Source organism: Mesoplodon densirostris, chromosome 5 (genome assembly GCF_025265405.1).
Source record: "Mesoplodon densirostris isolate mMesDen1 chromosome 5, mMesDen1 primary haplotype, whole genome shotgun sequence".
NCBI lineage: Eukaryota > Metazoa > Chordata > Mammalia > Artiodactyla > Ziphiidae > Mesoplodon > Mesoplodon densirostris.
The window spans coordinates 150,579,462-150,602,991 of NC_082665.1; the positions used below are offsets into that span (position 1 = coordinate 150,579,462).

General features: G+C 39.4%; 1 protein-coding gene across 3 annotated transcripts in view; it reads right to left on the reverse strand.

The window, feature by feature from the left end:
- Nucleotides 1-23,530, reverse strand: part of PPP2R3A (protein phosphatase 2 regulatory subunit B''alpha) — a 220,019-nt gene that overhangs the window by 178,856 nt on the left and 17,633 nt on the right. Inside the window, exon 1 of one of the 3 annotated variants that reach the window (XM_060099646.1) lies at nt 9,606-9,693. The exons of 1 other annotated variant lie outside the window; for it this stretch is intronic. The gene's annotated coding sequence lies outside the window, so the exon portion shown is untranslated. Of the gene's footprint in view, nt 1-9,605; nt 9,694-23,530 lie in introns of those variants that run through there. One more of the 3 variants, XM_060099645.1, reaches the window with a different exon arrangement.

Below are 23,530 nucleotides of genomic sequence, written 5' to 3' on the forward strand. Positions count from 1 at the left end.
AGCTCCAGAGATTGCGCGAGGCGTGGCTAAAAGCACGGACCCCAGAGACAGGCATGAGACGCTAAGGCTGCTCCTGCAGCCACGAAGAAGCCTGTGTGCGAGCACAGGTCACTATCCCCACCTCCCTTCCTGGAAGCCTGTGCAGCTCACCACTGCCAGGGTCCCGTGATCTAGGGACAACTTCCCCGGGAGAACGCACGGCGCACCTCAGGCTGGTGCAACGTCACGCTGGCCTCTGCCTCCGCAGGCTCGCCCCGCATCCGCACCCCTCCCTCCCCCGTGGCCTGAGTGAGCCAGAGCCACCGAATCAGTGGCTCCTTTAACCCCATCCTGTCTGAGCGAAGAACAGGCGCCCTCAGGCGACCTACACGCAGAGGCGGAGCCAAATCCAAAGCTGAACCCCGGGAGCTGTGCGAACAAAGAAGAGAAAGGGGAATCTCTTCCAGCAGCCTCAGGAGCAGCGGATTAAAGCTCCACAATCAACTTGATGTACCCTGCACCTGTGTAATACCTCAAAAGACAACGAATCATCCCAAACTGAGGAGGTGGACTTGGGGAGCAAGATAGACTATTTCTTCCCCTTTTCCTCTTTTTGTGAGTATGTATGTGTATGCTTCTGTGTGAGATTTTGTCTGTATAGCTTTGCTTTCAACATTTGTCCTAGGGTTCTGTCCGACTGTTTTTTATTTTTTTTCACTTAAAATTTTTTTTCTCTTAATAATAGTTTTTTATTTTAAGAACTTTATTTTATCTTTATTTTATTTTATCCACTTTCTTTCTTTCTTTCTATTTTTTCTCCCTTTTATTCTGAGCCGTGTGGAGGACAGTCTCTTGGTGCTCCAGCCAGGCATCAGGGCTGTGCAACTGAGGTGGGAGACCCAACTTCAGGACACTGGTCCACAAGAGACCTCCCAGCTCCACGGAATATCAAACGGCGAAAATCTCCCAGAGATCTCCATCTCAACACCAACACCCAGCTTCACTCAATGGCCAGCAAGCTACACTGCTGGATACCCTATGCCAAACAACTAGCAAGACAGGAACACAACCCCATCCATTAGCAGAGAGGCTGCCTAAAATCATAATATGGCCACAGACACCCCAAAACACACCACCAGACGTGGACCTGCCCACCAGAAACACAAGATCCAGCCTCATCCACCAGAACACAGGCAGTAGTCCCCTCCACCAGGAAACCTACACAACCCACTGAACCAATCTTAGCCACTGGGGACAGATACCAAAAACAATGGGAACTACGAACCTGCAGCCCGCGAAAAGGGGACCCCAAACACAGTAACATAAGCAAAATGAAAAGACAGGAAAACACACAGCAGATGAAGGAGCAAGATAAAAACCCACCACACCTAACAAATGAAGAGGAAATAGGCAGTCTACCTGAAAAAGAATTCAGAATAATGATAGTAAAGATGATCCAAAATCTTGGAAATATAATAGAGAAAATTCAAGAAACATTTAACAAGGACCTAGAAGAACTAAAGAGGAAACAAGTAATGATGAACAACACAATAAATGAAATTAAAAACACTCTAGAAGGGATCAGTAGCAGAATAACTGAGGCAGAAGAACGGATAAGTGACCTGGAAGATAAAATAGTGGAAATAACTACTGCAGAGCAGAAGAAAGAGAAAAGAATGAAAAGAACTGAGGACAGTCTCAGAGACATCTGAGACAAATTAAACACAACAACATTCAAATTATAGGGGTCCCAGAAGAAGAAGAGAAAAAGAAAGGGACTGAGAAAATATTTGAAGAGATTATAGTTGAAAACTTCCCTAATATGGTAAAGGAAATAGTTTATCAAGTCCAGGAAGCAGAGAGTTCCATACAGGATAAATCCAAGGAGAAACACGCCAAGACACACATTAATCAAACTATCAAAAAATTAAATACAAAGAAAACATATTAAAAGCAGCAAGGGAAAAACAACAAATAACACACATGGTAATCCCCATAAAGTTAACAGCTGATCTTTCAGCAGAAACTCTGCAAGCCAGAAGGGAGTGGCAGGACATATTTAAAGTGATGAAGGAGAAAAACCTACAACCAAGATTACTCTACCAAGCAAGGATCTCATTCAGATTTGATGGAGAAATTAAAACCTTTACAGACAAGCAAAAGCTGAGAGAGTTCAGCACCACCAAACCAGCTTTACAACAAATGCTAAAGAATCTTCTCTAGGCAAGAAACACAAGAGAAGGGAAAGACCTACATTAACAAACGCAAAACAATTAAGAAAATGGGAATAGGAACATACATATCGATAATTACCTTAAATGTAAATGAATTAAATGCTCCCACCAAAAGACACAGACTGGCTGAATGGATACAAAAACAAGACCCATATATATGCTGTCTACAAGAGACCCACTTCAGACCTAGGGACACATCCAGACTGAAAGTGAGGGGATGGAAAAAGATATTCCATGCAAATGGAAATCAGAAGAAAGCTGGAGTAGCAATTCTCATATCAGACAAAATAGACTTTAAAATAAAGACTATTACAATAGACAAAGAAGGACACTACATAATGATCAAGGGATCGATCCAAGAAGAAGATATAGCAATTGTAAATATTTATGCACCCAACATAGGAGCACCTCAATACATAAGGCAAATACTAACAGCCATAAAAGGGGAAATTGACAGTAACACAATCATAGTAGGGGACTTTAACACCCCACGTTCACCAATGGACAGATCATACAAAATGAAAATAAATAAGGAAACGCAAGCTTTAAATGATACATTAAACAAGATGGACTTAATTGATATTTATAGGAAATTCCATCCAAAAACAACAGAATACACATTTTTCTCAAGTGCTCATGGAGCATTCTCCAGGATAGATCATATCTTGGGTCACAAATCTAGCCTTGGTAAACTTAAGAAAACTGAAATTGAATCAAGTATCTTTTCCGACCACAATGCTATGAGACTAGATATCAATTACAGGAAAAGATCTGTAAAAAATACAAACACATGGAGGTTAAACAATACACTACTTAATAACGAAGTGATCACTGAAGAAATCAAAGAGGAAATCAAAAAATACATAGAAACAAATGACAATGGAGACAGGACAACCCCAAATCTATGGGATGCAGCAAAAGCAGTTCTCAGAGGGAAGTTTATAGCAATACAATCCTACCTTAAGAAACAGGAAACACCTCAAATAAACAACCTAACCTTGCACCTAAAGTAATTAGAGAAAGAAGAACAAAAAAACCCCATAGTTAGCAGAAGGAAAGAAATCATAAAGATAAGATCAGAAAGAAATGAAAAAGAAATGAAGGAAATGATAGCAAAGATCAATAAAACTAAAAGCTGGTTCTTTGAGAAGATAAACAAAATTGATAAACCATTAGCCAGACTCATCAAGAAAAAAAGGGAGAAGACTCAAATCAACAGAATTAGAAATGAAAAAGGAAAAGTTAACAACTGACACTGCAGAAATACAAAGGATCATGAGAGATACCTACAAGCAACTCTATGCCAATAAAATGGACAACCTGGAAGAAACGGACAAATTGTTAGAAATGCACAACCTGCCGAGACTGAACAAGGAAGAAATAGAAAATATGAACAGACCAATCACAAGCACTGAAATTGAAACTGTGATTAAAAACCTTCTAACAGGGCTTCCCTGGTGGCGCAGTGGTTGGGAGTCCGCCTGCCGATGCAGGGGACGCGGGTTCGTGCCCCGATCCCGGAGGATCCCACATGCCGCGGAGCGGCTGGGCCCGCGAGCCATGGCCGCGGAGCCTGTGTGTCCGGAGCCTGTGCTCCGCAACGGGAGAGGCCGCGGCAGTGAGAGGCCCGCGTACAGAAAAAAAAAAAAACAAAAAAAAACCTTCTAACAAACAAAAGCCCAGGACCAGACGGCTTCACAGGCGAATTCTATCAAACATTTAGAGAAGAGCTAACACCCATCCTACTCAAACTCTTCCAAAATTTAGCAGAGAGAGGAATACTCCCAAACTCATTCTACGAGGCCACCATCACCCTGATACCAAAACCAGACAAAGATGTCACAAAGAAAGAAATCTACAGGTCAATATCACTGATGAACATAGATGCAAAAATCCTTAACAAAATACTAGGAAACAGAATCCAACATCACATTAAAAGGATCATACTCCATGATCATGTGGGGTTTATTCCAGGAATGCAAGGATTCTTCAATATATGCAAATTAATCAACGTGATACACCATATTAACAAATTGAAGGAGAAAAACCATATGATCATCTCAGTAGATGCAGAGAAAGATTTCGACAAAATTCAACACCCATTTATGATAAAAACCCTGCAGAAAGTAGGCATAGAGGGAACTTTCCTCAACATAATAAAGGCCATATATGACAAACCCACAGCCAACATCGTCCTAAATGGTGTAAAACTGAAACCATTCCCACTAAGATCAGGAACAAGACAAGGCTGCCCACTCTCACCACTCTTACTCAACACAGTTTTGGAAGTTTTAGCCAAAGCAATCAGAGAAGAAAAAGAAATAAAAGGAACCCAAATCGGAAAAGAAGAAGTAAAGCTGTCACTGCTTGCAGATGACATGATACTATACATAGAGAATCCTAAAGAGGCTACCAGAAAACTACTAGAGCTAATCAGTGAATTTGGTAAAGCAGCATGATACAAAATTAATGCACAGAAATCTCTGGCATTCTTATAAACTAGTGATGAAAAATCTGAAAGTGAAATTAAGAAAACACTCCCATTTACCATTGCAACAAAAAGAATAAAATATCTAGGAATAAACCTACCTAAGGAGACAAAAGACCTGTATGCAGAAAACTATAAGACACTGATGAAAGAAATTAAAGATGATACAAATAGATGGGAGAGATATACCATGATCTTTCACTGGAAGAATCAACATTGTGAAAATGACTCTACTACCCAAAGCAATCTACACATTCAATGCAATCCCTATCAAACTACCACTGGCATTTTTCACAGAACTAGAACAAAAAATTTCACAATTTGTATGGAAACACAGAAGACCCTGAATAGCCAAAGCAATCTTGAGAACAAAAAGGCAGCTGGAGGAATCAGACTCCCTGACTTCAGACTATACTACAAAGCTACAGTAATCAAGACAGTATGGTAGTGGTACAAAAACAGAAATATAGATCAATGGAACAGAATAGAAAGCCCAGAGATAAACACACACACATATGGTCACCTTATCTTTCATAAAGGAGGCAAGAACATACAGTGGAGAAAAGACAGTCTCTTCAATAAGTGGTGCTGGGAAAACTGGACAGGTACATTTAAAAGTATGAAATTAGAACACTCCCTAACGCCATACACAATAATGAACTCAAAATGGATTAAAGACCTAAATGTAAGGCCAGACACTATAAAACTCTTAGAGGAAAACATAGGGAGAACACTCTATGACATAAATCACAGCAAGATCCTTTTTGACCCACCTCCTAGAGAAATGGAAAGAAAAACAAAAATAAAATGGGACGTAAAGAAACTTCAAAGCTTTTGCACAGCAAAGGAAACCATAAACAAGACCAAAAGACCACCCTCAGAATGGGAGAAAATATTTGCAAATGAAGCAACTGACAAAGGATTCATCTCCAAAATTTATAAGCAGCTCATGCAGCTCAATAGCAAACAAACAAACAACCCAATCCAAAAATGGGCAGAAGGGCTAAATAGACATTTCTCCAAAGAAGATATACAGACTGCCAACAAACACATGGAAGAATGCTCAACATCATTAATCATTAGAGAAATGCAAATCAAAACTACAATGAGATATCATCTCACACCAGTCAGAATGGCCATCATCAAAAAATCTAGAAACAATAAATGCTGGAGAGGGTGTGGAGAAAAGGGAACACTCTTGCACTGTTGGTGGGAATGTAAATTGATACAGCCACTATGGAGAACAGTATGGAGGTTACTTAAAAAACTACAAATAGAACTACCATATGACCCAGCAATTCCACTACTGGGCATATACCCTGAGAAAACCATAATTCAAAAAGAGTCATGTACCAAAATGTTCATTGCAGCTCTATTTACAATAGCCAGGACATGGAAGCAACCTAAGTGTCCATCAACAGATGAATGGATAAAGAAGATGTGGCACATATATATAATGGAATATTACTCAGCCATAAAAAGAAACGAAATTGAGTTATTTGTAGTGAGGTGGATGGACCTAGAGTCTGTCATACAGAGTGAAGTAAGTCAAAAAGAGAAAAATAAATACCGTATTCGAACACATATATATGGAATCTAAGGAAAAAAAAAAAAGGTCATGAAGAACCTAGAGGTAGGACGGAAATAAAGACACAGACCTACTAGAGCATGTACCTGAGGATATGGGGAGGGGGAAGGGTTAAGTGTGACAAAGTGAGAGAGTGGCATGGACATATATACACTACCAAACATAAAGTAGATAGCTAGTGGGAAGTAGCCACATAGCACAGGGAGATCAGCTAGGTGGTTTGTGACCACCTAGAGGGGTGGGATAGGGAGGGTGGGAGGGAGGGAGACGCAAGAGGGAAGAGATATGGGAACATATGTATGTGTATAACTGATTCACTTTGTTATAAAGCAGAAACTAACACACCATTGTAAAGCAGTTATAGTCCAATAAAGTTGTTTAAAAAAAAAATGGGCAGAGGATCTAAAGACACTTCTCCAAAGAAGACATACAGATGGCCAAAAAAGCACAACATCACTAATTATTAGAGAAATGCAAATCAAAACTACAGTGAGGTATCACCTCACACTGGTCAGAATGGCCATCATCAAAAAAATCTACAAACAATAAATGCTGGAGAGGGTGTGGAGAAAAAGGAACCCTCATGCATTGTTGGTGCGAATGTAAATTGATACAGCCACTATGGAGAATAGTATGTAGATTCCTTAAAAAACTAAAAATAGAACTACCATCTGACCCAGCAATCCCACTACTGGGCATATACCCTGAGAAAACCATAATTCAAAAAAATACATGAACCCCAATGTTCACTGCAGCACTATTTACAATAGCCAGGACATGGAAGGAAGCTAAATGTCCATCAACAGAGGAATGGGCAATGAAGATGTCGTACATATATACAATGGAATATTACTCAGCCATAAAAAGGAATGAAATTGGGTCATGTGTAGAGACATGGAGGGACCTAGACTTTGTCATACAGAGTGAAGTAAGTCAGAAAGAGAAAAACAAATATCATATATTAACGTATATATGTGGAATCTGAAGAAATTGGCACAGATGATCTTATTTACAAAGCAGAAATAGAGACAGACATAGAGAACAAATGTACGGATACCAAGGTGGAGTGGCAGGGTGGGATGAATTGGGAGATTGGGATTGACATATATACACTACTGATGCTATGTATAAAATAGATAACTAATGAGAACCTACTGTATAGCACAGGGGACTCTACTCAGTGCTCTGTGGTGACCTAAATGAGAAGGAAATCCAAAAAAAGAGGGGATATATGTATATGTATAGCTGATTCACTTTGCTGTACAGTGTAAACTAACACAATATTGTAAAGCAGCTACACTCCAATAAAAAAAAATGTACAAACAATAAATGCTGGAGATGGTGTGGAGAAAAGGGAACCCTCCTATGCTGTTGGTGGGAATGTAAATTGGTACAGCCACTATGGAGAACAGTATGGAGGTTCCTTAAAAAACTAAAAGTAAAACTACCATATGACCCAGCATCCCACTCCTGGGCATATACCTTGAGAAAACCGTAATTCAAAAAGATACATGTGCCCCAGTGTTCACTGCAGCACTATTTACAATAGCCAGGGCATGGAAGCAACCTAAATGTCTATCAACAGAAGAACAGATAAAGAAGATGTGGTACATATATACAATGGAATATTACTCAGCCATAAAAAAGAACAAAATAATGCCATTTGCAGAACATGGATGGACCTAGAGATTGTCACACTGAGTGAAGTAAGTCAGACACAGAAAGACAAATATTATATGATATCGTTTATATGTAGAATCTAAAAAAAAAGGGTACAAGTGAACTTATTTACAAAACAGAAGTAGAGTCACAGATGTAGAAAGCAAACTTATAGTTACCAGGGGATGGGGGGTGGGAGGGATAAACTGGGAGATTGGGACTGACATATGCACACTACTATATATAAAACAGATAACTAATAAGAACCTGCTATATAGCACAGGGAACTCTACTCAGTAATGGCCTATACGGGAGAAAAATCTAAAAAAAAAAAAGAGCGGATATATGTATATGTATTATTGATTCACTGTGCTGTACACCTGAAACTAATACAATGCTGTAAATCGACTATACTCCAATAAAATTTTAAAAAGAAAAGAATATGAGAATAATGAGACAAAAACAAAAAACAAAAAACACTCTGAGGAAGGCTGGTATGTATAGGGTGAGGAGAAGGATTCAAGGAAGAAGACAGAGAATGAATTTCCAAAGGGAAGGAAGGAAGAGAACCAGCCAAATATGACATGGAAGTCAAGGGAGAAAAGTGCTACATTCTTCCAACACGCTGAATTCCAAAGATTTTGTGTACCAGCAAACATTAAAGCTATACTTTTCTTTTACAGGTGTTTCTCCCTAAATTCACGTAGAAATTTGGGAAGTTAATAAAACCTTAAACAACATAAATATAATGATGGAAAACAGAGAATGATGTTACACATATTTTTATGTTGCTATTTATGTGTTCTATTTCAGGAAACATCTGGAGCAGAGGGTATGAGGTAAAGAACTTCCTCTGCTTATCTCAAATGATGAAAGGGTTCAAGAAGAAAATGATCCACATAAATTGTAGATGCAAGGGAAACCTGGGTGAATAGCCATGTCATTTAAGTGGGACATTTTGAAGTCTGGAAGAAGAAAAATTGTAGAAAAGTGCCTAAAACTTTTTTTTTTTTTTTTCCGGTATGCGGGCCTCTCACTGTTGTGGCCTCCCCCGTCGCGGAGCACAGGCTCCGGACGCGCAGGCTCCGGATGCGCAGGCTCAGCGGCCATGGCTCACGGGCCCAGCCGCTCCGCGGCATATGGGATCCTCCCAGACCGGGGCACGAACCCGTATCCCCTGCATCGGCAGGCGGACCCTCAACCACTTGCGCCACCAGGGACCTAAAACTTTTTATTTAACAGAATACATAAGGTGTGATGATTCAGAAGGAATGAGTCATTTAGAAATAATAAAACAGTTTGCCTGGAAAACCCGGGTGCTCGGTGGTGGATGACTCAGTATGGAAACTGATCCCAAGAGTACAGTTTAGAGGAATGCAAAAACGTATACTATATGTATTTGCAGGATAAAAAAGGACACCTGGAATATTTTATTTGTTGTGTTCTCTTCAAAAATAGTTGAGAAAATAAATTAAGAAATCTCTTAGAAGGCAATATTTTTCTTGTGCTCAAAGAAATTATATATATGAACATGAAAGAACAATTAATGCTCTAGGTTTAGGGCTCATGTCTTAATGAGACTAAAAGTAAAATAAGAACATCTCAGCAGCAGGTCTAATTTGAGCATACAGGAATTAGGAAGTGCTTAAAAACTTACTTTTATCTTTACTCCAGTGGAGAAAGAGGAAATGTGCCTGAGGGGAAAAGCACCAGGTGGGCAGTCAGGGGCTTCTCCTCCCAGCTTCTGCTTCTGCACTGACCAGCTCAGTAAGATGGTCAAGTCACTTCCCTCACTGGGATTCGCCTTCTCTTCTGGAAAAATAGGACAAAAGATGGCTCTGGGGTCTAGGGAACAAGAGAAAAGCAAAAAATTCTTTCTTGTTTTGAATTACAAAAAAGCTATATATTTACCAGAAAACTATTTTGTATTCTTTGAAGTGGGAAGCACAATGAACTGGCTATTAATTTTTAATGCATGTAATTTGCAAAGCTACTGATTTCTTGGAGTACTGGCTCCAAAGGAAAATCAGGAGGTTAAACTTTGACCATTTTATAATTTAAAAAAAATTCTCCATAATATATTCCAAAAAATAGTCATCTCTGACTGCTGGTAGTATTTTAAGTTACTTTAATTCATATATTTTCCTTTTCTAAGCCTTTTTCCTATTTTGGAGGAGATTATACAAAAATGAAATCACATTCTGTAAATAAAAATCATTTGGATGGTTTAGAAGAACATATATACAGTACAGTTTAATAAACATTTGAATGCTGCCAGGTACTCTTCAAGACAAGGGAACTACAGATCCTATAATTTTGCCTCAAACAGCTTGCAGTGAGTGGGCAGAGAAACAGAATATCTTTTACATCAAGGAAGGCACCCCAGAGAGGAGGGCTGCCAAGCTCAGCCTGGAGTTAAGCAGAAGCAGTGGCTGCAGAAAGAAAGGGAAGATGCCTTGTGGACAAATGGAGCAAGGCAGGAGGTGGCCCCAGGAGGCCTGGGAGGTGTGAGGAGCTACTGGGAGTTTGGTGTTATTCCAGTGGCAAGTTTGAAGAGAGGCTTCTAGGTGCTACCGCTAAATGGTGGGGGTTGGGTGGGAGGCAATGTAGCATCAGAGAGTCCCTGAGAGATTTCAGTCGGGGGTGGTGGGGACCAGGTCAGATTTACACTGTGGGTGTATCACCGTGTAGCACTGCAGAGGACAGAGTTGGGGAAGCAAGACCAAAGCCAGGCAGACCAGGCAGAAGGCCTCTGCAGAGAGAGTCCAGAAGAGAATCAGTGAGGCTATAAATGAAGGAAGCTCAGAGGCCTATGTGACTACCCACGATCACAAGTCTATGAGTATGAGCTGAATGTAAGTTATCTTTAAATCCTGTCCTTTTCTGTATCCCTGTGCAAGCACAAATTCTGGTCAAAGTTGACAATAGATCCTACATTCACTTTTATTAGGTAAATTACGGATCTTTAAAAATAAAGGACTATTTATTCATGTATATTAAGTACCCAAAATGTTTAGGGCATTATAGAAAACAAGCAAAGCTCCTGATTATAGGAACTTATAAAATAAATGAGACAAAAAAGAACAGATCAATTCATTCAACAGGTATATACTGGGGCACTTCTGGGCCTTGATCACTTCCAGTGACAGTTCCTTTTAGAACACAATTTTTGCTTCCTCCTTTCCTTTCCTGACAAGTTTATTTGGGTACAAGTGAACAGAGAATCTCTCCAGAGCCAAGTGTGCAATTCTAGTAGAGGACCAGGAACCTGGAGTAAATAAATACGAGCCTGGGTCAGGGGAAAACTTGCTTGAATGGGACAATAAGAGAACAGGGAGAAATCCCAGCAGATGGCATGGATAGAGTAAGCAGAGGAGGAGCCTGGAATCGCCTTCAACGTAGCTTGGATTTGACAGATCAAAGTTATTATTGCTTATTTTTTTAAAAAACAGTTTTAATCTTTATAAAAGTAATGACTGTAGAAATAAGACATGACTGCTGGGAAAAAAAAAGAAATACAAAGAGGAAAATAAAGGTCACACCCAGAGATAATATCAATATGAACAGTTTTGCCTTTTTTGACTTTCAACACACATAAACATTCACAGAAATAGACATGGGGATTTTTGTGAATATTAATTTTTTTAACAAAAGTGAGACAATTATAGTTTATTATCTGCTTTTTCCACTTAATATAGGGAGACCTCTTTTCATGAAAATAAAAATCTATACCATACATCTTAGATACATTCTGTGGATATACCAAATTTACTCGTTCAATTCTTTACAAAGGCACATTAAGGCTGTACAATAAATAAGGTGCAGAAAGGAAGCAAGCAGCAAGGAAATGATAAAACTGGCTTCAGTTGTGGCAGCATTTTCAATATTCTAAAGGTGGAAAGAGGTAAGACATATGGAAGCTCATGAGATTTTAGTGTTCCAGACATAAGATGAATAATGTCTGATTCCGGAATTCTTTGTGGATGAAGAATTTCCAAAAGGGAAACAAAAAAAGTCTGCAGCCCAACACACACTAAAAATGAAGTAATTTCAAATCTTCACATCTGCAGAACAGATAGAATGTCAAAGACAGCACTCAGACAACTAAAAACAGTGGGTGGACTGCCAGGGAAAAACCAAGTGCCATTCTAGTGATCATCCATAACCACGGCTTTCCCAGAAAGTGACAGCTTCCCACACTGTGCTCTAACACAAAGTGCACTGAGCCTTTCTCATGAGATGCTAGGCCGCCTTAAGACTTCATGGATCCTCTTTGGGCCTCTGTTTCCTCCAGCACTTGGCTGGGCTCTGTGAATTACAAACTGCGCTCGTCACAGTTCCCTTGGAAGCTGCCAATACTAGCCATTTCCCACTGCAACTAGAATAGTTCTGCTGTTATCTGTTTTATATATTGGATGGATTTCTAAAAAATATTTTATTTGAAAAAACAAACATATAGCTAAAAAACATTCTTAAAAATCACATGATTAAAAAAATAACATTCACCTTTCAGATTGTTAATCACAAAGGTAAAAATATAAATTTATAATGGACAAATCTGAAAATTACCACCTTAACACCTTGGTTAAACTTATAATCACTAATGGTGGGATAATCAGATATGTACCTTCCAATCTGATGTAATATGAAGACTGAATATCATGTGTGGACTTTTCTTGCCAAGAATATTTAGCTTTAATCAAACTTTCAGATTTAATGTCCAATTATAGGAAATACAGGCAAGAGAGAAATAAGCTACACACCACCATGAGTAAACAGAGAAATTCATTATATGGCTCACTATAAGACAATTGGCCTGGTCTCTTCAATAAGTCAGTATCATGAGGGAAAAAGCACAGGTGTGGAGCTGCGTTGGGGGGGAAGTGGTGGAAAGAACACCAACTATAAAGGCTCTGAGGTGGGAGCATGTCTTGAATATTTTAGCAAGAGTGAGAATGCCAGTGTGACTAGACTTCAACTTTTTTTTGTGTGTGTGGTATGTGGGCCTCTCACTGGTGTGGCCTCTCCCGTTGCGGAGCACAGGCTCTGGACGCGCAGGCTCAATGGCCATGGCTCACGGGCCCAGCCGCTCCGCGGCACGTGGGATCTTCCTGGATCGGGGCACGAACCCATGTCCCCTGCATCGGCAGGCGGACTCTCAACCACTGCGCCACCAGGGAAGCCCTAGATTTTGACTTTTATTGAGTGAGATAGGAAGCTACTAAAGAATTCTGAGCAGAGAAATTCATGATCTGACTTACTTTTTAAACAAGACCATTCTAGTTGCTCTTATGAGAACGGACCACAGGGGACAAGAGTAGAAGCAGGGAGACCAAAAAGGGGGCCAAATTTGCCTGGAACAATCCAGGTAAAAGATGATGTTGGCTTGGACCAGGTGGTAGCAGGGGAAGGGTGAAAAGTCAGATTCTGGACATATTTTGAAACAAGAGCCAATGGGACAGATGTGTCGGTTTTGTGGAAAAGAGGGAGGTCAAGGATGAATCTAAGGGTTGATTTTTTTAAAACTGTTGTTTGTTTGCTTGAACAACTGGAAGAAGAGAACTGACTTAATTCATACTGGGAAGACTGCAGGAGGAACAGATTTGTTGGTGGGAGAGGGAGCAGCTGTGGCAAGAAGGTCAGGAGTTCAGTTTTGGCCATTATTTTTGAGGTGCCTACTAGGCATTCAGGTAATGGTGTGCAGAATGCTACTAAAGAATTAAATCTGGACTTCTGGGGGAGAGATTTAGGATTACACAAATTTGAGAGTCATATTTAAAGCCTTGAGACTAGATGAGATCACCAAGGGAGGGAATATAGAAAGAAAAGAGAAAGAAATATATATAAATATTTATTCCATAATAAATCTTATTCTACAAGATTCTATAGAAATCTCTATTTCTATATAGGAATAGAATACAGAAAGAAACATCCAAAGGCTGAGCTTAGGAGCACTCAAACATGCAGAGTAGTGCTGTCTAACAGAACTTTCTGAGATGATGAAATATTTATATATCTGTGCCATTCATGTGGCTATTGAGCACCTGTAATATGGCTAATGCAACTGAATAACTGAAAACTTAATTTAAATAGCTACATGAGCTAGTGGCTATAGTACTAGACAGCCCAGACCTAGAGTATGGGGAAGTGAAGGAGAGGAGAGAGAAAAGAAGTGGTCAGAGAGGGAGGAATTGTGAGACAGTTCTCCATGGGTCTCTCGTGTTTCTGTACACACTGCAAGCAAGGCACTGCCTGTCTTGATAGTGATATGATATTTTATATGATATGATAGTTCCGTATGATCTTTTTCAAGAATGTCTGTATAGCAAACAGCCTTGGAAAACTTGGTACTATCTCCCTCTGGAGCAAAGAGAAGGCACGCTTATTGACCATTATAAAATATTTGGGTTCTCTAAGATCAGGTTTCCTTTCTAATAACTCAACTCACCACGTGGGCAGGTGTAGTCTGGCCCCCTTCACATTGTCTCAGAGTAACTAGGGCTAAGGGAACCAATACAAAAAGACTCCTACTCTGGCTACTGCTATTGCTGTAAGTAATAAACTGTCTTTCGTCTCTGTTGTAGAAGTCTTGTGTCTTCTACCACCATTCATGAAACTGGCAAGCTAACTTGTTAGCTTACAAATAGGGTAAAATCTTAGTTCTGCATAGTTCTTGACAAGTCTTTTAAAATAAAGTGAAGAAGGTATTACAAGGAGGAGACAGTGGTTAACTCTGCTCCTGAATGTTAAGTCAGATAACTATAGAGAAATGTTTTGATGGAATTTGGGGAGCAGAAATACGACTGGCTTGAGTACAAAAAAAGAATGGGAGGACAAAAACTAGCAACAGACTACAGACAACTCTTCCAAGAAGCTTTGCTGTGAAGTTGAACTGAAACAAGGCAATAGTAAGAGGGGAAAGTGGAGTCAAGGAGGATTATTTTTAAGATGGGGGAAATACAAGCATATTTTCATGTATAAGACAATGATTCAGAGAGGGTGAAACTGATATAAGAGAAAGAATTACGAAGCACTTATTAGGTTAGTTCTTTCACAGTAACAGGAAAGAAAGCAGAGTATACGGATACTACTACAAGTAGTAGGTAGGTATGGTTGTGAAAGCCTGTGAAAGCTCTTTTTCTTCTATTTCTTTTCTGTAACTAGGAAGCAAGGTCATCAGTTGAAAGTGAAGACTACGGAGGAGATGGTGAACATGTAAGGAGATTGAAAACATGAGATAATCATCTAGGAGGAAATGAAACAGAAAATGACTGGAGAAATCTAGTATGATTGCCAGGCAGCATTATGGGCCCACTTAAGGTTATGATCATTAATTTAATGCAAGCTCAGCAGCATGATTTTACAGGCATGGAATAGGCAAAGAATTGGATTTAATCAGTGCTGTGGTTCAGCCAGGCAAGGCTGCTGAAGTGAGAGAGAGGCAAAGGAACTGAGGATGTATGCAAGGGAGAGATGATGATGATGATGATGATGATGATGAAGAGGAGGACGGGGGGGAACTCCAAGCCTCTATACCATCTCCAGAAATCCTAACCCTTCCACTGAGCCCTGTGGACTCATGGGTAGACAACAGCAAAATCCCCAGATCCTGGATCTCTTCTCTGAAGCTTTCTTCAACTTCCTTTACCTTCTTATTTAAACTGAAACTGTACTTTCCCCTGAGGATGCTGATTTCCCTGTAGCCCTCTTAGATGACAACTCTTTTTCTCTTCCACACCCTTCAAACATGAGGCCTGGTTGGTGCCATTCTGGTTCCTCATTGCTACTTTCACACCATTCTCCACCTGCCCTCTCCCCAAATCCCCTGCTCTGAGTCACATAACATTAGACTTTACCACCCACCACCCTTCCTTATTGCAGGATTGAAGCCTCCCCAAGGTCACTCCCTTTCATTCCTTGATTTTACCTTTTGGTTCACTGTCACTCCAACACTATTTCTAGTGTAATTCTTATTGATTTTGACATTCAAATAGATAGTCCGCCTGATATCCTGGCCTCTTGGGTTCTTGACCTGTTTTCCACAGTGTTAAATATGTTGATCTTCTTTTCTACCCTGTCTCAACCACTTTCTCCCATGATCCTACCCTACACCTTTAGAACATTTAAAAGTATATTTTAACAACCACACATCTCAAGGCTTATCACTTACCAAAAATTTATTGGTGAGTCAGAGTAAGAATACCCTCCCTAGGCCTCCACTGGCAGAGTCAAGAAAATGGTCATACATCCGGCATAAGACCATCCTCTGCAGGAATTCATGCCAGCATCATCAGCAGATAATGAGAGCGCAAGAAGGAAAACTAGACACGTTTCCTCTTTGAGGACTCTTATCTTGGGCTTGTATTCCTTAGATGCAGGGGAGAGGTGTGTGTGAAGGACTACGGGAGAGGCAGAGGCATGCTGCTATGCTGACTGATCCTTCTTATACTGGGCTTGCAGAGGGAAGATTAGCATTACTACACCGTCATTTTAAAAGTACTGATATGCTAGGTATTGTGCTGAGCACTTAAACACATTATCTACTTTAATTTTTATGCCAGCATTGAGCACAGTGTTATCTCCATTTCAAAGATGAGGAAACTGAGGCTAAAGGAAGTTAAAAAAAAAAACTTGCTCATATCACAGACTTAGAAAGTGGACAAACTGATTTGAGCACAATTTTCTCTAACATGGAAGCCCCTCTGTCCATATTAAAGCCAAAGGAGCTGGGATAGTCAGTACCTGAGTCCCTGCCATAATTCCATATTTCTCAACATATAGAGAAGGAATTGTCTCAAATCTCAGTAGGCACAAGAAACAGAAAGGAAGGATGGAAGGACAGAGGAAGGAAGGACGGATGGATATAAATCTACAGAACAGTGAAGTTCTTTGTAGTAACCTGGACAGAAAGAACAAAAAAGGTTTTTTTAACCCCAATTTTGTGTTTCAGAAACCTTGAAAACTTAATAAATTTATTAGTGAATGATTAAATTGCGACACATAAAATAGCCATATAAAATAAAATCATAACAGATAAGTTGAGTAAAATTTAGACCCTTAAAAACCAATGAATAATGTTAATGCTACTTATTTGAATGTCAGACTATAAGTATATTACCAAACTTTGTAAGCATAATGATGGCAATGAGCTTGTTCGATAATAAAACTGAGAAATAATTAAAAGCATATTCACAAATGGCATCATATCCAGAAACAGAACTATATACAAGACATGCCATAAAACCAAGCACAAAGCTTAACTTTTTTTTTTTTTAGAATAAGTGACCTATGAGATTAAATCAACAGGAGGGAAATAAAAAATGCAGAAGACTCTAAACATGGAAGAGCTGCAAACATCAGGGCAAGAAAAAAATTAATGTAAGTGTAAAATATGAGATTTGATTTGGAGGAAACAAATACAAAGATTTAGTGCAAAGAGTCTCTGAACAAAAGGAACTTAGAAATAATTTCCATTTATTCATGAGGTATTTATTAAGCATTTATAGCACTGCTACAGTTTCTCAGGAAGGGAAATGATGGGATTCAGGTGGCAGTGGGATGGATCAGGGAAGCAGAAGCAGAGGTGAGTCAGAATGCCACTGCAATTTACTCATCCTTATATCCCCAATGTGGAGCCAGTGCACAGCATAAGATAGGAATTCAGTGTTATTTTCTTAATGTATGAACTGTCAGATGTTGTAAAGCACCCCAAAATTCAATTGGGGTAGGGGAACAGGGCAAAAGCCCAATGGAAATATCTATAGGCAAGAAGGAAATGCAGACTACTTTGAGCTGACAATCTTCACAGTTTTCACATGTCCCTCAACAGAACGCACTGCTTCCCCATTTCTTTGTTTCTGCCCTGGATACAACTTTGGTATCTTACTTATTGAGCGAACTGATCTCTTCTATTTAATCAACCTTGACCTATCTTAGCTGAAGTTGTATCACAAATAAGATCATTGGTTCATTCACTTTTGCTCCAATTCAGTGAATCTCTGAGCTTGCCCAATGGAAGAGCATAGGAAGCACTTGTCTGTCTGTAAGACAATTTAAGGCAAAAGGTTGTGGTCCTGTGGGCTCAAGAGTAGTACCTAACTAAATAAAACAACCCTTGGGGCACAGGTCTGAGTCACCACCTCTAGTGGGGCTCTGTGGCCACAATTTCAGCAGAAAATTTTTCATTCAGTATCATAATAGGTGTGTTTGGGAGAGCAGGGAGCTGGAAAAAAGGATGCTGAGATCAGACAGGAAAGCAGAACTGAGAACAAGGTTCACAGGGTGACATGATGGGCATCCGAACCAAAAGGCTAGCAGCAGCCTTTTGTAAGGTTGTATGTGTATGGTTGAGCACAGAGTCAGAAATTTGAGAGCAGGATAGCTGAGAATAAACAGAGAGTTATCTGCTATAATAGAACAAGTGAGGTTGTTCATGACTTGCTTTGTATTTGCTGGTCATACATGTGGAATGTCAGACTGAGCTGACAGGTCCAAGTCTAGGGTCAGGGCAGCCACCAAGCCTGCCTCACCAACCTGTCATTCAGCCTCAAGTACCCTGAGGGATATGATGAGAACCCTGAGACACTCCCAAAGTTCTTCATTCAGTTGATATTCTGCATGTGGGACTAAGGGACCTCTGTGTTCCTGCAGATGAGGTCTAGCAAGGGTTTACTTGTTATTAATTACTTACTGTACAGACAGACAACCCAGTATAGCCTGGTAATACACACAACCAGAGCACCTTATGGGGGCAATAGATCTTTTTACAGATACCTTGGTAGGTGTTTGTAAGGCCCCCAAAGTGGAATGGCCATCTGACATATCTGTAGGTCATACCCAGGATATAAACTTACTAAGGGCTATCAACCCTATCTCCAAAATCTCTCTCAATTTTGACCACTTCTCATTAGAATACTGCTACAGTCTTGGCCCAAATTATCCAGCTCTCTCACCTGCACTACCATCATAGCCTTTTAACTGGTCTCTCTGCTTCCACTCTAGCCTCTCCATACTCCAGTCATTTTCCAAACAGCACAACTAGAGGAAAACAAACCAGAGTGAATCACTCTCCTATTTAAAATGCTCCAGTGCTTACCTACTCCATTTTGAACAAAATCTAAACTCCTCTACCATGGCCTAATATAGCTCCAGAATCTGCCTACCACTTTCCTCACCTCATCTTGTACTGCTCTTCCTTGGCCTTTGTTTTGGTTCCTCCAATAGACTCTTCTCCCTTGACCAAGGCCCTGTTTCATTACTCTCTACCCCATTACCCAGTTTACTGTCTGTATCAGCACTTATCAGTACCTGTAATTGTTTTATTTGTTTACACATTTACTGTATTTTCCCTGCAATAGAATGTAGGCTCCACAAAGGTAAGGATCTTGTTTGCTTGTTCATCACTGCATCCCAACACCAGTACAGTGCCTGGTATAAAGGAAGAACTTAATGAGGAAGGAAAGGGAAAAGGGAAGGAAGCAATTTGCTAATATACTACCATTTCTGATTCTTTAGACGAGACTAGACTAGGAAAAAAGTCACCTTTTAAAACTAGTTTCAGGACGGACTGACTGACACCATCTAGGATGAAGAGGCCCTCTTGGACATTTCTGATAACTGCTTAGCCTAACTTTCATTTTACTTAATGAGAAGGTTTAGCACATGTCTTGTACCTAAGACCAGCATCCCTGGCCCCTATCACAAATGCCCTAGCACTGAGAGCCAACATACAGAAGACGATCCACTACAACTGCAGGACTCCCTTCCAATACACACTGAGAAAGACTGCCTACCAAAGGAGGATTGATTGTTTGTGTACTATGGCTAGGAAAGTTCTTTTATAAAAGTCTACTCATCAGTATATCTCTGGTTCACCAGTAAGGGGGCTCTGTACTACCCTGATCTCCAAACTTAGCTGACACATGTCCAAATCCCTAGAGAATGTATTCCTGTATAGGCATTTGGTTACCAAAGCATCTGAGAACATTCTGTCAACCAGGTCTTAGTCCTTTAAGAAAAGTGACACATCCACACTGATAAATGGGGACCATTAAGAGCTTCTGCTGGTAGTACTGTCACTCAGTACATCTACCCCTAGTGGTGCTCCTCCTTATGAATGCCCTTGCTACTACTCACCTGTGCTACACATGAATGGCTCAAGACAAACCCAACCCCACAACTTTGGAGTGGGAGGACTAGGCCATTTGAATGTTGGTGGTTACCAAGCTAGGTGAGCTGGGTGGAACTTAATGGAGCTCCCCAGTCTGATTTGTCATCTGCCTAAACAGACTTTTATCATGACTGTAGCTGGGAAACAGACTGCAGACCAAGGTATCTATCTATACCTTGATAGACATTACAGTACAGGTCTTAGGAAAAATTTTGGTTAAATTCCTAAAGTTTTAATCATTTACTTTATCTCATCTTCTAGGGCCCTCATTCCTGTTGGTTGGGAATCAGCTGTTAAGATTATTGGGGCAACAAAGTTGCCTAAGGTTATAGAATGGACAGTGGGTGGTTCACTTTGTAAACTGACCTGATTTTCTTAATTGAAGTGTAGGTGATTTACAGTGTTGTATTAGTTTCAAGTGATTCAGTTATACATACATATATATATATATGTATATTCTTTTTCAGATTCTTTTCCCTTATAGGTTATTACAAAATGCTGAGTACAGTTCTCTGTGCTATACAGTAGGTGCTTCTTGGTTATCTATTTTATATATAGTAGTGTGTATATGTTAATTCCAAACTCCTAATTTATCCCTCCCCCCACCTTTCCCCTTTGGTAACAGTAAGTTTTTCTATGTCTGTGGGTCTATTTCTGTTTTGTATATAAGTTCATTTGTATCATTTGTTTTTATTTATTTTCTTTCTTTTAAAAAATTTTTAAAATTTAAGTATAGTTGATTTACAATGTTGCGTTAGTTTTAGGTGTACAGCAAAGTGATTCAGTTATATATATATATTCGTTTGTATCATTTTTCTTAGATTCCAGGTATAAGTGCTATCATAGGATACTTGTCTTTCTCTGTCTGGCTTACTTCACTTAGGATAATCTCTAGATCCATCCATGTTGCTGCAAATAGCATTATTTCATTCTTTTTTATGGCTGAGTAATATTCCATTGTATACATGTACATCTTCTTTACCCATTCCTCTGCTGAAGGACATTTAGGTTGCTTCCATGTCTTGGCTATTGTAAATAGTGCTGCAATGAACACTGGGGCACGTGTATCTTTTCGAATTATAGTTTTCTCTGGACACATGCCCAGGAGTGTGATTGTCGGATCATACGCTAGCTCTATTTTTAGTTTTTTAAACACCCTCCATACTATTCTCCATAGTGGCTGCACCAATTTACATTCCCACCAACAGTGCAGGAGGGTTCCTTTCTCTCCACACCCTCTCCAGCATTTATTATTTGTAGACTTTTTGATGATGGCCATTCTGACTGGTGTGAGGTGATACCTCGCAGTTTTGATTTGCATTTCTCTAATAATTAGCGATGTTGAGCATCTTTTCATGTGCCTTTTGGCCATCTGGATGTCTTCTTTGGAGAAACGTCTATTTAGATCTTCTGTCCATTTTTTGACTGGGTTGTTTGTTTTTTTGATATTGAGCTGTACAAGCTGTTTGTATATTTTGGAGATTAATCCCTTGTCAGTTGCATAGTTTGCAAATATTTCCTCCCATTCTGTAGGTTGTCTTTTTGTTTTGTTTATGGTTTCCTTTGTTATGCAAAAGCTTTTAAGTTTAATTAGGTCCCATTTGTTTTTTTGTTTGTTCATTTCGTTTTTATTCCCATTAATCCAGGAGATGGATCCAAAAAGATATTGTTGCGATTTATGTAAACTGACCTAATCTTCCTAGGAAGATCACATTTAGGAGACTATTACACTCTGTCTTTTTCTTTGTGGGGGTGTACATATTTTATAATTTCCTCTTTTTTTTCAGAGCTCAGGGCACCAATCCATTCCTTCTTAAACAAGTCTTCTCTCCTATGTACTGAACAAGAGATATCCCTACTTCTTAGGGACCTGCCTTGTTCACAGGCCAGGCAGGACAACTTTATTGAGTCACAACTGCCTTCCAATCCCTGGTCAAGTTTAGTTGAGACATTGACTCAAGGTAGGCCAATCATGTCTTCTCTCCTGAGAACTTGGAATTGAAGCACTGGAATACTGTCAATTAGCTGAGAGCTATGGGTCTTAAAGTCCTACAGAATTGATGGCTGAGACCACTGTTTTGGGGCATCCCACAATGAGCAACGTGGCAGGAGAAGCTGGTGTTAAGAAAACAGAACACATATAACACATAGAGAAAGAGAGAGAGGAGCATGTTCAGTTTCTAAAATTGCAGTGAACTGATGTGCTCCCTGTGTATTTTTCCTATAAATAAACTTTTTACAAATATATCTTTAAGTGGATATTTATCCTTACAACCAATCATTTTCTATGACATGAAAACATACACCTTCATTGATATTCTCTCTCCATTTTTCTTTCAGCTCTTGCTTTCATAATACTCTACTGCCTTCCCTCTCCTGGTCTTTCTTCATTTAATCTGTAACCAAAAAAACTTCACCATATGTAATGGATACGTAATGTGTTTTTTTTTTTTTTTTAGCAGCCTAGAGTCTTTTGGACATTCTAATCTTTGATTATAATGGGGCAGTTGAGCAATACATGTGTCCATCTGCCTACTTTTAAGACCAAAGCAACAACATATATTGAAAGGGGGAAATCATTACCCTTCTGAAAGTGAGTGGCAATGTTGTACTCTTCAGTTAAAGGGCCTCATCCCATGACACATCCTGTCCCTACATTCTGAGGATGGTACATCTTTTCCAGGCTGGCCATTCTGGATCCAGGCCCAATCTGACATCGATCAGTACAATTTCAGTGATCAGGCCTACAATGCAGATCAGTGTTTCCTAACCTTTCTTGAATAATGGATGTTTTTTTAAAAATAATACTGTGAACCTCCTTAGGAATTTAAAAAATTATTTTAAAAAATTTCTTATGACACAAGATAAAGGAGTTTTAAGTAAAAATATTTCATCTTAGTTCAGCATATTATTAAAGCTTTATTATAAAGCTCATGTGGCAAAGTCTTTAATTATACTGATAATATTTAAGGACAAATTTTGACTTCTATTCACAGTAGATGAACTGTTTTATCATGTAAAGAAAATCACATTGTCAAATAAAATTGTCAAAAAATTAAAAGATGGATTTACAACCAATATCCTGAGAAAACCACAGTTCGAAAAGGTACACGCACCCCAGTGTTCACTGCAGCACTATTTATAATAGTCAAGACATGGATGCAACCTAAATGTCCATCAACAGAGGAATGGATAAAGAAGATGTGGTACATATATACAATGGAATATTACTCCGCCATAAAAAAGAATGAAATGCCATTTGCAGCAACATGGATGGACCTAGATATTATCATACTAAGTAAAGTAAGTCAGACAGAGAAAGACAAATATCCTATGATATCACTTATATGTGGAATCTAAAAAAACATACAAATGAATTTATTTACAAAACAGAAACAGACTCACAGACTTCG